Raw genomic sequence first — 15,506 nt, 5'->3', positions numbered from 1 at the left:
TGTTAGGGTTCAGGGAGAGTTCATGCCTCTGGACTAGAGAAAGCTACTTCCTTAGGCTAAGGTCCCGCAAAGGTCATAGCTGTCTCTAGACTAGAGGTTACTACTTTACTGCTCATGATTGGTTGGTTTTTCCTGCTCAAGGATTGGTTGGTTTTGTGTCTGGGTCAGAGATAGCTCTGACTTTAGGGCCAAACTGGTTCGAGGGGCAATGTGTGTTCCCTTGGCTCTGGTTTTGGGGTCAGAGTGTTTTCTCTGGCTCTGGGTTCAGGTATAAAGTGTTTCTTTTACTGACTCAGGTCCCAGATCCAGAGTGTATCTCGTTCCCTGGCTCTGAATTCAGAGTCAGGGTGCTCAGAGATCGTCTATGGCTACAGATCTACGGGGGGGCCTGAGTCTCTTACTACCTTTAAAACATTCCATGCGGCCCGAACCTATGGACTGAGAATGAAAGGCAGGAGTGGCCGAGGACTAGCTGTCAGCAACACAGCGGTGACGCAGGCTCCCATGAGGCGCACTCCCTGGGGAGATGTACAGGGTAAATTCTTCCTTTCAGAATCTGTGCAGAAATCTGATCAGCTACCGAAGCTCTCAAAGCCCCATCCTTCGGGATGTTAAGAAGACTAAGCAGTGTCTCCAACCCTAAGAAGACGGGGTGAGGACACCCAGCAAGGTCTGTCTGCTTCCTCGGTCCTCTTGTCCTCTATACAACATTCATCCCGTAGGGATTTGGGGCTGAAGGTATTTTCCTCCAAGGGAAGAGCAGGAGTAGGCACCTCAAGGAGCATTCCACAGAACCACAGTCCCCAACTACACCAACTGAAGGAAGAGGGACCCCTGGAGCACAGGCTCCACCTACACCAATTGGAGGCAGAGTCGTGTAGACAACAAGGTAAGAATGCACTCAACAACCATAAAGAGCAACGGGGCACCAGCAGAAACTAGAAGTTCTACAAGACCTGAAGATTCCAGCACAGATGAAGCAGGAGAAAATGACCTTAAAAAGAACTTTATGAAGATGATTGAGGCCCTCAAAGAGGAATGAAAAAAAAATTCCTTAAAGAAGTCGAAGGCATTTGTCACCAGTGTCCCTTAGTGGACTGGTGCATTCTGGGTGGTGGGAGAGACCACAGCCGGAGCGTTACCCACCCACCCCTTTCCAGGGGCCGCTGGAACCAAGCAGCCAGTAGGACTTCAGCTTCTCCAGCGTTTGGGGAAGACAGTGACTGCCCTTCAGCACAGCGTCACCGACAACCACTGGCCAGATGGGGCCCAGCCCCTCAACCAGGAGGCTTTCGCCACTGATGACTTTGAAATAGGGCATTCTCTGGGCAAGGGGAAATTTGGAAATGGGTACCTGGCTTGGCTCAAAGAAAACCATTTCACTGTGGCCCTGAAGGTCTTCTTCAAGTCCTAGATAGGGGAGGAGGAATTGAAGCACCAGCTTCAAAGGAAGGCGGGGATCCAAGCTCATCTACAGCACCTGAATATCCTGTCTCTACAGCTACTTCCACTATGCTCACAGGGTATCCTTAATTCTGGAATATGCTCCACGGGACAAGCTCTGCAAGGCGCTTCAGAGAAACCACGCCCTAGAGGAGCAGCATACAGTCACGATAATGGAGGAGTTAGAAGATGCCCTGATCTACCGTCATGAGAAGAAGGTGATTCACGGGGACATGGAGCCAGAGACTCTCCTGCTGGAGCTCAGGGTTAGGTGAAGATCGCAGAATTTTGTGGGTCTGAGCATACCCCCTCTCTCAAGAGAAAGACAGTGTGTGGACTCTGAACCACTTGTCCCCAGAAATGAGTGAAGGGAGGAACATAGGATGAGAAGGTGGCCCTGTGGTGTCTTGGGTGCCCTGCTATGAGCTGCTGGTGGGAAATCCTCCCTTCAGGAGCAGCACTCACAACAAGACATAAAAAGACAACCTCAAGGTGAATTTGAGGATTTCTCAATCAGTGCCTATGGGGGCCCAGGACTTGATCTCTAAGCTTCTTAGGTACCATCCCTCAGAGCGGCTGAACCTGGGTCAGGACCACTCTTGTAGGATGCTGCCTCCCTGTAATCAGATGGCTTCCTGAGCCCTGCCTGCTGCTATTCCTAAGTGTTTACTCAGGAAGCTCTCCAGGCTCTTTTACCTCATCTGTTTTGCTTGTTTTCTCTTTTAAGATGTGAATTAAAACAGAAAAAAAAAAGAAGTGGAGGAAAGGAAAAACAAAAAATTGGAAGAAATCAACAAAGTTCTTAGAGAAAACCAAGAAAACGTAAACAGATGAAACCGTTCAAGACTTGAAATGGGAAACAGAGGTAACAAAGAAAACACAAACCAAGGGAAATCTGGACAAATGATCAAGAACTACAGAAGCAAGCATAAACAACAGAATACAAGAATGAAAGAGAGACTCTTAGGCGTTGAAGACACAATAGAGGAAATTGATACACTGGTCAAATAAAATGTTAAATCCAACAAATTTTTAACACAACATACCCAGTAAGTCTGGGACACCATTAAAAACTGAACCTAGGGGGCTGGAGAGATGGCTCAACAGCTAAGCGCATTGCCTGTTCTTCCAGAGGTCCTGAGTTCATTTCCCAGCAACAACATGGTGGCTCACAACCATCTGTAATGAGATCTGGTGCCCTCTTCTGGCCTGCAGGCATTCATGCAGGCAGAACACAATATACATGATAGATAGATAGATAGATAGATAGATAGATAGATAGATAGATAGATGATAGATAGGACCTAAGAATAATTGGAGAAGAAGAAGAAGAAGAAGAAGAAGAAGAAGAAGAAGAAGAAGAAGAAGAAGAAGAAGAAGAAGAAGAAGAAGAAGAAGAGGAGGAGGAAGAGGAGGAGGAGGAGGAGGCACAGAAAATATTCAACAAAATCATAGAAGGAAGCAATCCCAACCTAAAAAAATAAGAGCACACCTATGAAAACACAAGAAGCTTACAGAACACCAAATAGACTGAACCAAAGAAAAAAGTCCCCTCCCCACATAATAATCAAAACACTAAATATACAGAATAAAGAAAGAATATTAAGAGCTGCAAAGGAAAAAGGCCAAATAACATATAAAGGCAAACCTATCAGAACTACATCTGACTTCTCAATAGAAACAATGAAGCCAGAAGGTCCTGCTCAGGCATCATGCAGACACTAGAGACAGCCCAGAATACTATATCCAGCAAAGCTTTCAATCAGTATAGACAGAGTAAACAAGATATCCCATAACAAAACCAGATTTAACTGATACCTATCCACAAATCCAGCCCTACAGAAAGTACTAGAAGGAAAACTCCACACCAAGGAAGTTAGTTACACCCACAAAACCACAGAAAATTGATAATCCCACACCAGCAAATCCCATAGAAGAGAAAAGCACACAGAGTACCACCACCAACATCAAAACCAAAGAGAACACGAACTAGCAATCACTGGTCATTAATATCCCTTAATATCAATAGACTCAACTCACCTATAAAAAGATGCCAGCTAACAGATTGGATATGAAAACAGAATCCATCCTTCTGCTGCATACAAGAAACACACCTCAACCTAAAAGACAGACATTACCTCAGAGTAAAGGGTTCCAATCAAATGAACCTAAGAAACAAGCCGATGTAGCTATCCTAATTTCTAACAAAATAGACTTTGAACTAAAATTAGTCAAATGAGATAAAGAATGTCATTTCATATTCATCACAGAAAAACATCCATCAAGATGAAGTTCCAATACTGAATGTCTATGCCTCAAATACAAAGGCACCCTCATTCATAAAAGAAATATTACTAAAGCTTAAATCACACATCAAGCCCCACACTATTAATGTGGGTAATGTGGTATTCCCCTCAGTATGCTATGAATATGTTTTATTATCATTAGTTAATAAAGAAGATGCTTTGGCCTATAGCAGGGCAGAATATAGCCATGCTGTAAGAGATAGAGAGAAAGTAGCAGAGTCAGAGAGACGCTACGTAGCTGCTGAAGGACAAAGACACCAGAAAACCTTCCTGGTAGGCCACAACCTCATGGCAATACATAGATTAATAGAAATGGGTTAATTCAAGATATAAATTAGCCAGGAATACGCCTAGTGGGAGATCGCTGACTCCAGACTGACAACTGGGTAACCTGCATAGGTCCCAACTAGGATCCCCTAAATGCAGGTGACAGAGGAGGTGTGGCTTGGGCAGTGTGTGGAGCCTCTGACAGTGGGACCAGGATCTATCCCTAATGCATGATTACCCTCTCTGAGGAGCAAATGAGGGGTGGGGTGGGGTGGGGGAAGATATGGAGAGCAGGAGGAGGCATGAGGAACTGGAATTGGTATCTAATAAATAAATAAATAAACTCAAAATTAAATAAAAATTACAAGATGTTAGAGGAAGCTGATAATAAAAAAAGAATGGAATGTTTAGAGTTGAACAACAGTGACAACCTCTGGCCAGGCTGACCAATGCTAAGGAAATAACAGTGACATCATTAATTATCATCCTTGTACTAGCGTGGCCTTGCATGTAACAGAATAAGAGAATATTATGCTCAATCTTATGAGATTAATCTGACAACCTACACAAGATGCACAGAGTCCTTAGAAGAACCAGTGTTGATGCAGGGAGGAGAGCAGTGTTCCCATGGCCCTGTGTGTGTCAGAGTACAGCCAGGCATCATGACTCCTGCCTATAGTGTCAGCACTTGGGAGGCTGAAGCAGGAGCATCACCGTGAGTTCAAGGCCAGCCTGAGCCATATGGTGAGACCCTGACTCCAAAACAAAACACTTATATTGAAAATCTTTGTACTAATTCTGACCTGTTAGACAACTACTTCACTGGTGAATTCAATTAAGGAAGCAATTACAATAAGCTTTACATATAGTGGCCAGAATCATCTTAATATAACGCCTGACAAGGTCTGACAAGGACATTAGTGGTATTAAAAAGCTGCAGAGCAGGGCTGGAGAGATGGCTCAGTGGTTAAGAGCATTGCCTGCTCTTCCAAAAGTCTTGAGTTCAATTCCTAGCAATCACATGATGGCTCACAACCATCTGTAATGAGGTCTGGTGCCCTCTTCTGGCCTGCAGACATACACATAGACAGAATATTGTATACATAATAAATAGTTTTTTAAAAAGCTGCAGGGCAATCCCCTTTATGAGGATAAGCACAAATTCTGAGCAAACCAGAGTCACCCAGTAAGGAATGCAGTAGGGGGCTGGAGAAGTGACTAGGGGGTTAAGATTCTTTGCTGCTCTTCCTGAGGACCGGAGTTCAGTTCCTAGCACCCATGTCTCCTGGTTTACAACTTCTTATAACTGCTCTTCAGGAAACCTGATATCCTCTTCTGGACTTCAAGGGCACCCACACACATGGCATATACTCTACTCACACAGATACACACACATATTTAAATACAAAATAAACTTTTTTCTAAAGAAGACTTTGCTGTCATGTGTGGTTTGTTCCTGTAATGCAAGATTAGTTTAACATTAGAAAATACCAAGCTAGGCCGGGCGGTGGTGGCGCACGCCTTTAATCCCAGCACTTGGGAGGCAGAGGCAGGTGAATCTCTGTGAGTTCGAGACCAGCCTGGTCTACAAGAGCTAGTTCCAGGACAGGCTCCAAAGCCACAGAGAAACCCTGTCTCGAAAAAACAAAAACAAAAAAAAAAAAAAAGAAAAAGAAAAAGAAAATACCAAGCTACCCAGATCACTAACAGCAGACTAAATGGAGAAAGAATGGGAACCTGTGTATAAATGGGCTTCTCAGCAATGATTATGTTGACAAACTGTGCCACTTTGGGTTTTGTTTTTTTAATCCCATCATGACTGCTGCCAGGGAAGCAGCTCCCAGCTCCAGCAGGTACCCCCTCGGAACCCACAGGCCCCTCTGACCAGGGAAGTAGCTCCCAGCTCCAGCAGGCACTCCCTGGGAACTCATAGGCCAATCTGACCAAGAAAGCAGCTCCCAGCTCCAGAAGGCACCCCCTGGGTACCCACAGGCCCCTCTGACCAGGGAAGCAGCTCCCAGCTCCAGCAGGTACCCCCTGGGTACCCACAGGCTCCTCTGGCCAGGGAAGCAAGCAGGCTAACTACAGATGGTTACCTCTCCTTCCACTGTAGGCAAACTTTTCTGTCCTACCTGCCAGCTCCCAAATAACCACATGGAGACTTCTTAGTAATTAAGAAAGCTTGGCTGGTAGCTTAGGCTTGTTCTTAGCTAGCTCTTATAACTTAAATTGATCTATTTCTATTAATCTATGTGCTGCCCAAGGCTCGTTTACCTCATCTACGTAATTCCCATCCTGCTCGTCCTGAGTCTCATGGCGTCTCCTACTGACTCCACCTTTCTTCTTCCCAGTGTTCCCTTAGTCTCCCTCTCCTGCCTAACTATTGGCCAGTTGGCTCTTTACTAAGCCAATGAGAGCAACACATCCTCACAGTGTACAAAGGGATTATTCCACAACACACCATTCCTCCAAATCTAACCCCCAGTAGCAGACCTGCTCTTGCCTCTTCTCGCCCTCTAGCCCCATTCCCAGGTGACCAAGCAGATCCTAATGGAATACCCTGCTCTCCTCCCCCTTGAGAAGCCCCTCCACTTCCCCCAGCCCTTCTCCATTCTGAATTTCAGCTCCCAATATCCAGAAGCACATTTTACCTGGAACCCCCAGTGTCCACATCTATCGTGACCCCAGATGATTTTCCTACAGGCAACACAAGCCACCACACTCTCCTAAGAGCCAGAGAAGAAACAGAAACAAAGGAACAAAGCACGCAGCCAAGCTGGGCGGTGGTGGCGCATGCCTTTAATCCCAGCACTCGGGAGGCAGAGGCAGATGGATCTCTGAGTTTGAAGCCAGCCTGGCCTACAAGAGCTAGTTCCAGGACAGGCTCCAATGCCACAGAGAAACCTTGTCTCAAAAAACAAAAACAAAAACAAAAAAAGCACCCAGCCAACAAAGACAGACATATCAGCACGGTGAGAACCAATGTTAAATTTTTAAGTTTTAATTACTATGCCATACATATCCATGAAATAAAAATGCCTCTCATCTGCGAGCTGCTTGCCCAAGACAGACAGTTCCTGGAATGCTAGAGGCTGTTGTTTATGAGAGATAACAAGCCACAGGTTTTCACTCCCCTAAACTAGTTTGACCATCTGCACCCAATGTGCTTGATCTCACGTGGACTGGAGGTTCACAGCAGGAAATATGTCGGATGTAAGCTTGGCCCTGATTGGCCCTTATGGGAAATACTTACGCCACTATAAAACTTAAAATAAGAAACACAGAAAATATTCTCAACAAAATCATAGAAAAAAAATTCCTACCCTAAAGGAGAGGCCTATAAAGGTACAAAAGCTTATAGAACACCAAATAGACTAGATCAAAAAAAGAAATACCCTCAGCACATAATAATCAAAACACTAAATGTACAAAACAAAGAAAGAATAATAAAAGCTGAAAGGGGAAAAGACCAAGTAACATATAAAAACAAACCTATTAGAATTACACCTGATGGGCTGGAGAGATGGCTCAGTGGTTAAGATCATTTGCTGCTCTTCCAGAGGACCCAGAGTTCAGTTCCCGGTACCCCACACCAGGTGGCTCACAATTATCTGTAACTGCAGCTCCAGGGGATCCAACACCTTTGGCTTCCACGCATGCGTGTGAGCGCCCCCCCCCCCCACACACACACCATACCATCACCAACAACAAAATAACAGGAATCAACAATCATTGATCACAATATCTTTCAACATTGAAGTATCAATTTTTCAATAAAAAGACATAGATTAACCAAAAGGATGTGAAAACAGAACCCATCCTTCCAGTTGCTTTCAAAAAACACACTTTAACATCAAGTATACACATCGCCCAAGGGTAAAGAGTTGTTTTTTTAAAAAAAAAAAAAATTCCAAACAAATCAAACAAATGTACCTAAGAAGCAAGCTGGTATAGCCATTTTAATATCTGACGAAATAAAACAGACTTCGAACCAAAACTAATCAGAAAAGATAAGGAAGGATACTGCACACCCATCAAAGAAAAACCCCACCAAGAGGACATAGTAATTCTCCCCACCCCCAAGACAGGGTTTCTCTAGGTAACAATCCTGGCTGTGCTGGAACTTTGTGAAACAGGCTGGCCTTGAACTCCCAGAGATCCACCTGCCTCTGCCTCCCCTGTGCTGGAATTAAAGGCATGGGCCACCATACCCAGCTGAGATGGCAATTCTTAACGTCTATGCTGCAAATGTTATGGCATCCCAAGTTTGACCCTCACACGCTGACAGGGGGAACTTCCATACCCGATTCTAACCAATAGACAGGTCATCCAGACAAAAAAAACAAACAGAGAATTGCTGGAGTTAGCTGAAGCTATAAACCAAATGGACCTGCCATATGTTTACAGAACTTCACCCCAACACAAAATAATAAGCCTCTTTCTCAGCACCTCATGGTGATTGCTCCAAAACTGGTCACGTACTCGGTCACAAAGGAAGTCTCAACAAATAAAAGAAAACAGAAATAACACCCTGCACCCTAACTGACTACCACAGATTAAAGATAGATATCAACAACAAAAACAACAGAAAGCTTACAAACTCATGGAAAATGGACAACTCTCTACTGAATGAAAAATGGTCAAAAAAGAAATTAAAGGCTTTCTAGAATTGAATGGAATGAATAAGCTACATACTCCATTTATGGGACAGAATGAAGGCTGTTCTAAGAGGCAAGTTCATAGCACTAAGTGCCTACATGAAAAAAAATGGAGTCTGGTGGTGGTGGCACATGCCTTTAATCCCAGCACTTGGGAGGCAGAGGCAGTGGCGGGGGTGGGGGTAGAGTCTCTGTGAGTTCAAAGCCAGCCTGGTCTACACAGAGAAACCCTATGTCAAAAAAGAAAAAAAAAATTGGAGAGATCTCATACCAACAATTTAACAGTGTGCCTGAAAGTTCTAGAACAGTGGTTCTTAACCTGTGAGCTTCAATCCCAAAGGGTGAACCACCCTTTCACAGGGGTCTTCTAAGACCACCAGAAAACACCAATATTTACAGTATGATTCATAACAGTAGTAAATTTATGGATATGAAGTAGCAACACACATAATTTTACAGTTGGGGTTCACTACAGCATGAAGAACCATATTAAAGGGCTGCAGCGTTAGGAAGGTTGAGAACCCCTGCTCTAGAAGAAAAAGAAGGGTTCACACCCAAAAGGAACAGACTGTAAAATACAATCAAATGCAGAGCTGAAATAAAAAAGAAACAACAATTAAAAAAACAACAAAAATACAAAGAATCAATGAAAAAAAAGGATTGTTGCTTTGAAACATAAATAAGATTGACAAATCATTATCCAAACTAACTAAAGTACAGAGAGTGAATATCCAAATTAACAAACTTAGAAATGAAAAGGGGGACATAACAGCAGACATCAAGAAATCCAGAGAATCATAAGGACATACTTATACTTTAAAAAAAATGTACTCTACTAAATTGGAAAATCTAAAAGAAATGGATAACTTTATTGATATATGCTAATTACCAAAGTTAAATCAAGAACTACATAATGAGAACCTATATTAAAAATAAAAACAAACAGATAAAAAAAAACAGCAAAAGTGTGTTTCAAGTCTTAGATACCATTTAGAAGGAGGTGAATCTTCATGAGTTTGAGACCAGCCTGGTCTACATAAGGAGTTCCCAGTCAAGGATACATATGAAAAATTGTCTCAGAAACAACAAAGACAAAAGAGACCAATGGTGGAATACAGTAATCAGAAATATCTCTGGGCGTCTCCAACAGGCTGTAGAGGTAGGCTGGCTCTGTGTGTCAGCAGGAAGCTGAGATGATACTCCCCAGAGACCTGGGCCCCTCTCTCAGGGCCCTAGCACGGAGGACAACCAATAAAAACACTAAGTTCTCTCCAGGGAGCTGGACGGTGGTGGTGAACACCTTAAATCCCAGCACTCGGGAGGTAGAGGCCCCGAATTTCTATTGGAGGACAGCCTGGTCTACAGAGTGAGTTTGAGGACAGCCAGTGCTACACAGAGAAACCCTGTCTTGAAAAGAAAAAAAAATATCTCCAAGGAAGGATTATGTACTGAATAGCTGACTGGTGGCTCACTAAGTCATGTGACCCAGTGACATGTGACTGTGAGCTCACTTAGACAAGGAGACCTTGCAACAATGAATAGAGATCTCGAAAGAGACCATTGGGGAGGGTCAGGGTGGCCTAAATCCACTGACAAGGGTCCTTGTCACAGTCAAACAGAGGGACCTTTTAGGTTGAGGATGGGTGGGGTAAAAACCGAATGCAGAGCTGGGACTAGGAAAGGCTGTGGAGTCCAGGGAACTGTCAATCATCCAGGAGCCTACCCAGAGCCTTGTGGCCCTGGCCTGGTCTTCACACTCAATCTCCATGGGGAGTTCTGTTCTGAGGGGAATGGAAGTGAGGTGCTGAAGGCCAGGTTGGAGGGGGTTTGTTACAGAAGCCCAGGCAGCTCCTGCCAGTGCTCTGAGGAAGAGAAGGCCAGGAAGGGGAAGGCATGGAGAGTTTTATAATTTTTTTTAAAAAATGCTGCAAGATCCCCGGTGGCAGTAGGCAGCAGGAATGCTGTAGGTCCCAAATAGTGGTGGCAGGCCATGTGGCGGCAGACAGCGGGCTCTGGGAGCAGCCAGTCCCAGGCAGAGATGGCTGCCGGTCCCCAAGCAGTGGCTGGTCCCAGGCAGGGAGACACATGGCAGGCTGGCAGGAGATAGAGACTTGGATAGACACGACATGCAGAGTGAGGTTGAATTCAGGGGGTTATGGAGCGAGAAGAGTGAAGGGGGGCAGAGAGAGAGAGAAAGAGAGAAGAGGAGAAAGAGACAGAGAAGTGGGGGAAGCAGAGAAGTGGGGAGAGAGGCAGAAGCAAAGCTGCCTCTCCAAGAGGAAGATGGAAAAGAGATCAAGCTTAGGCCGGAAACTGAAGATCAGCCTGCCTCAGCGGATGGGGGAGGGAGTGGGTGTGGCTTGTCTCTTAAAGAGAGAGAACAACCATTATAGAGAGAGTAGACACCTCAGTAATCTGACTGAGCCCCGAGTCAAAAAGCTGGACCTACAGAACATCCAGGGCAAAGTTCCCAACAGAACTTGGTGTGCATAGGGTAGATGAAATCCTTCTCTCTTCAGATCCCCCCTCCACACCACCGTTGAGAGCCCCCTCCAGTTCTCCTAATGGGAACGGCAGATCCGATTCAGCTGACCTGTCTTCTGTGTCCCTGATTCTCCTTCAGCTTCTTTGGACTCCAAACAGTTGCTGCCACTTTGGAATGGCCTGTAGCCTGTTGATCTCTTGAAGTCTTAACAAGCTGTTACACAAACCCTGACGTTCCCCTTGCTGGCTAGCTGTGGACATAACTCAGAAAACCTGGTTCTCTTGGCCAAGCTCCCTGTGAACTCTGCGAGGGGTCGGATGAAATGTAGCTGAGTAAGGAGTCAGTCCCCCCCTACCCAGCCCTGGGAGTAGTTGGTGGCTAGCTGAGGACGCAGACCCTAGACATGAGGGCTTTGTTCTCCACCATCGGCCTCTGCCTTATTTCCCAGGATTCCTTAGCACCCGTCTGGAAGGACCTGGAAGTGAGGCTGGAGTCTGAGCCTTCACTGGCACAGGGAGACCAGGGTTCTGGGTTCAGGGGACATCTCAGTCTGACCCTTACCTCTCTCTCTGCCAAAAAGAGTGGAGAGATTTGGAATTAAAGGACCCCATCACATGTTCCCAGGCCTCCTCAAGCGCAGGGGTGGAGGCTGAGAGACGGTACTAAGAAAGGGCTCTGGTACTGTGGGAGTGAGCAGGTTTCTGTCATGTGACACTCCTACATGGTAGAAGTGAAGTGGTCAGGACTGAGTGGTGGTTGTGGGGAACAGACACCACAGGGAGAGTGTGCAGGCAATAGGAAGGAAGGGAATTCACCTTTCCATTCTGCAGGTATCTGTTTGGTAAAGCCATGGTAGGAAATGGTGAGGTCCCCATAGAGAAAATCTCCCTGTAACAGTCTTGGTACTGGGCAGTGGTGACATTCAGGCCCAGGAGTCAAAGCCACTGTTTGGAAAGAACTTTGCTATGTTAAGCTCTTCTATAAACAGAATGGGTAAAACACCAGACTCTCAATGTCATTCAGGAAAATGGAGGTGTGGCCATAGATTCATAATCATCTCCATCCCACGTTGCTCAGTAACGGATGCGTGGGGGATGGGTATGTAGGTAGAGGTGGAGAGAAGGATGGGTGAATAGTGAGAGGGTGATCAGTGGATAATGAGTCAGTGATGAGTGGATGGAAAAAAAGAAGAGTGGGTGTATAGTCACAGGCAGGACCAACGGATGGATGGGTGTCGGTCACCTCTTCTGGCCTTCCCAGGCTCTCTCTCCCTCTCTTGTTACCCTGACTCTCGCCACTCACAATTTCACACACAGACAACTTCTAATCTGCCATTTTGCACCCTGAATAATTTTTTAACTAATGGGATTGTGGCAAGGATGAGACATAGACACTGGCGGAGATAGACAGCGTCATTTGTAACATTGCACTTTCCCGCCTCTAGGTGGAGCTTGTGGTTACACCAAAATCATTCCTCTCCTGTGGACAACACATTCCACTCTCTCTTCTGTTACCATCCTTTCTCTCTCTCCCTCCCCCGCCTCTCTCCACTTCCCAGGCTTCGCCATCAAAGGGAAGATACAGTTTCACAAAGCATGGCTTCTAGGATAACCTTGGAAGGCACTGGCAGTCCCTTGAGCATCTTTTTTTCCCTGCTGTGGGTAGTTCTGGGGTTATTATCTAAATAAAGCACTCTCACCTGGATCCCCCTGCCGTGTCTTCTGCTGAGTCATGCTGTGATGGCTAATCTCATCTGTCCACTAGATGAGGTCTAAATCACCTAGGAGACAGGACTCTGGGCATACTCTGGGGTTGTCTTCATTAGCTAAGGAGACGGGAAGACCCACACACTGTGGGTGGTTCTGTTCCCAGAGAAGGATCCTGGACCATAAGAAAGAGCCTTGGTCTGTCTGTTTCTGGGCTGGGACTGCCAAGTGATGGATTGCCTTTAGGCTCCTGCATCCAGGATTCCTACGTGTGGTGGCCTGTACTCTCAGATTGTGAACAAGGAAAAAAAATTATCCTGAAACTGCTTTAGTCTGGGTTTTTTGTTTTGTTTTGTTTGATTTTGGTTGTTTGGTTGTTTGGTTGGTTTTAGGTTTTTCAAGACAGGGTTTTTCGGTAGTTTTGGAGCCTATCCTGGAACTCTCTCTGTAGACCAGGCTGGCCTTGAACTCAGAGATCTGCCTGTCTCTGCCTCCCGAGTGCTGGGATTAAAGGCATGCACCACCACCGCCTGGTTCAGTCTGGGCTTTTTTTTTTTTTTTTTTTAATCGCAGAAACAGGAAAAGGAACTAAAATACAGGCTAAACTGACATGAAGGTGGCCCTGTGGTTTCAGACCCTCCTGCCCTGGTGCTGAAGCTTCACCATTCATTGCTGCCGCCACCTGAGGCCTCTGCCAGGTGGTGAAGGCCTCAAGATACAGAGCTGCCAGAGGCGTGAGCCAGACTGGGCTGTAGAAAGACAGGGGACACCTCTGTACAACATCTCCTGATAGGGTTCAAAGGTTCAAAGATGGCTGGATAGCACCACCTGATGCCAAGAACTGAAAGACCGTGGGGCAGGTCTTGGAGGTCAAAGCTCAGACAGTGATGAAATTCAGAGGACCTCAATGGTTGTTGGTGCCCACCTACCCTCCATGTTTTCAGACCTAACCTCAAGGAGATGGGGTTGGGGGGGGGGCTTTCAGAGGTGCAGACCTCATAGACAGAATTGATGATTTTAGACCAGGTTCTTTCCTTCCACCGTGTAAGCCCACAATGTTTCACAGCCAACCAGGAAGTAGACCCTCAGCAAATCCAAATCTGCCAGCTCCTTGACTTTGGCTCCTGGGCTCTGAAACTGTGAAATCAATGTCTGTTTATTACCACACGGCCTGTGTTGTTTTGTTCTCATAGCCAAGTCCACCTGTGAGGAAGCATTTGCAGAGCACCCTGCTGACTGCCCTTAGCCAGAGGTTCACAGGGCACAAGACCAGGAACAAAACAGACCGGAGCTAATTCCTAATGGGTAACATGGAAAAAGCTTACAAAAGGTTCAATAGCAACTACTGTGATTGACCAACGTGGTCAACACCTAAACCAGAGACTACCAGATGGATGGAGGCAAGAAGGTGACTCCATGGGTCCTGGCAGGAGAGTCGGGATAAGGAAAATCTCTGTGTGTGTGTGTGTATGTATAAAATAAAGAGAGAAAGGGAGGTATCATTACAAAAAAAGAAAGCAGCCGCTTTAGACATTCATAAAAGCAGGGCCAGGACAGCTGGGAATTGTGTAGAAACAAAAAGAGAAAACTCAGCAAAAGGAAGAAAGCCAAGCACAACTCCAGCACTGTGGCCCCTGTGAGGGAGGAGTCAGAGCCCCAGGCCAAGGACAGCCAGGTAGCCCTGGTGCTGGCAGCCACAGGACAAGGTCACAGCTCACACAAGCCCCAAATCCAGATGTTGATCTTGTGGAGAACAGTCAGTTTTCTAGCTAGGTGGGTGGGCTGTGGAGAGCAGTGCCCCAGCTCTGAGAGCTGTGGCCAGGAGTCATCCTGAGAGGGAACCCGATATGTAAACCAGATCTCTCTTGGAGGCCAGGAGCAGAGAACCATCACAATTCAGGGACCCCAAATTTAACCTCCCACACTGCTCCAGGGTGTTTGGGAGGCAGCTATGGAGAGTAGGTGTCTGGTATTGAGAAACCAAAAAGTCCAACTGGCAGGAAGCTGGGCCCAGGCAGTGAAGTGCATGGGAAAAGGGTCCCCACCCTGGCTGTGCCTGGGGCTGACCTGATCAACTGAAAATACTCTGGAGTTTGACAGCGCTGAGCTGGGGCCAGCAGGTCTTTCAGTGCCTTGAGTGTGGCTCTGTGGACTCTGACCTACTCCGCCTCCCAGCTGCAGCCTCTAGTGTGGTGGGCTTTGAAAGTAGGTCCATGCACCCATACAGATCTCAGCACCGCGGCTGCTGGTTCACTCCCAGTTCACTTGGAGACCCTCCCTTCCCCTCAGCTGGAACTTTAGCTACTCCTGGTGAGGGGGAAAGAGGGCCGGCCCAGCACTCAGACTGCAAAGCCCAGTGTGGCCAGCAGAGGCCTCTGGTGCGCGAGGGAAAATACCAAAGTGACGACAGCTCCTGTGTTCATTTGTCCCATGTGGGGCCAGCACAGCCTAAATGGGAGGAGAGACAAGAGTCCACAAGCTCAGCTGACGCCATACACCCTGTACACCTGGCCGCCTCCAAATTCACAGGACCCAGAAGGAAACACCGACACTTTGGTGTTTTTTTTCCTTGTCTCCTACGAGTCACCCTTTTCCGTTTTCTATGCTTCAACAGTACCTTTATTTTATTTTTAAAATTATG

General features: G+C 46.2%; 1 pseudogene; it reads left to right on the top strand.

Moving 5' to 3' along the window:
* The first annotated feature begins 444 nt into the window (after positions 1–444).
* Positions 445–2,082, top strand: LOC130864353 (aurora kinase C-like; annotated as a pseudogene).
* The last annotated feature ends 13,424 nt before the right edge of the window (positions 2,083–15,506 follow it).

The sequence above is a fragment of the Chionomys nivalis genome, chromosome 22 (genome assembly GCF_950005125.1).
Source record: "Chionomys nivalis chromosome 22, mChiNiv1.1, whole genome shotgun sequence".
NCBI lineage: Eukaryota > Metazoa > Chordata > Mammalia > Rodentia > Cricetidae > Chionomys > Chionomys nivalis.
This window is presented reverse-complemented; position numbering and strand designations above follow the sequence as displayed.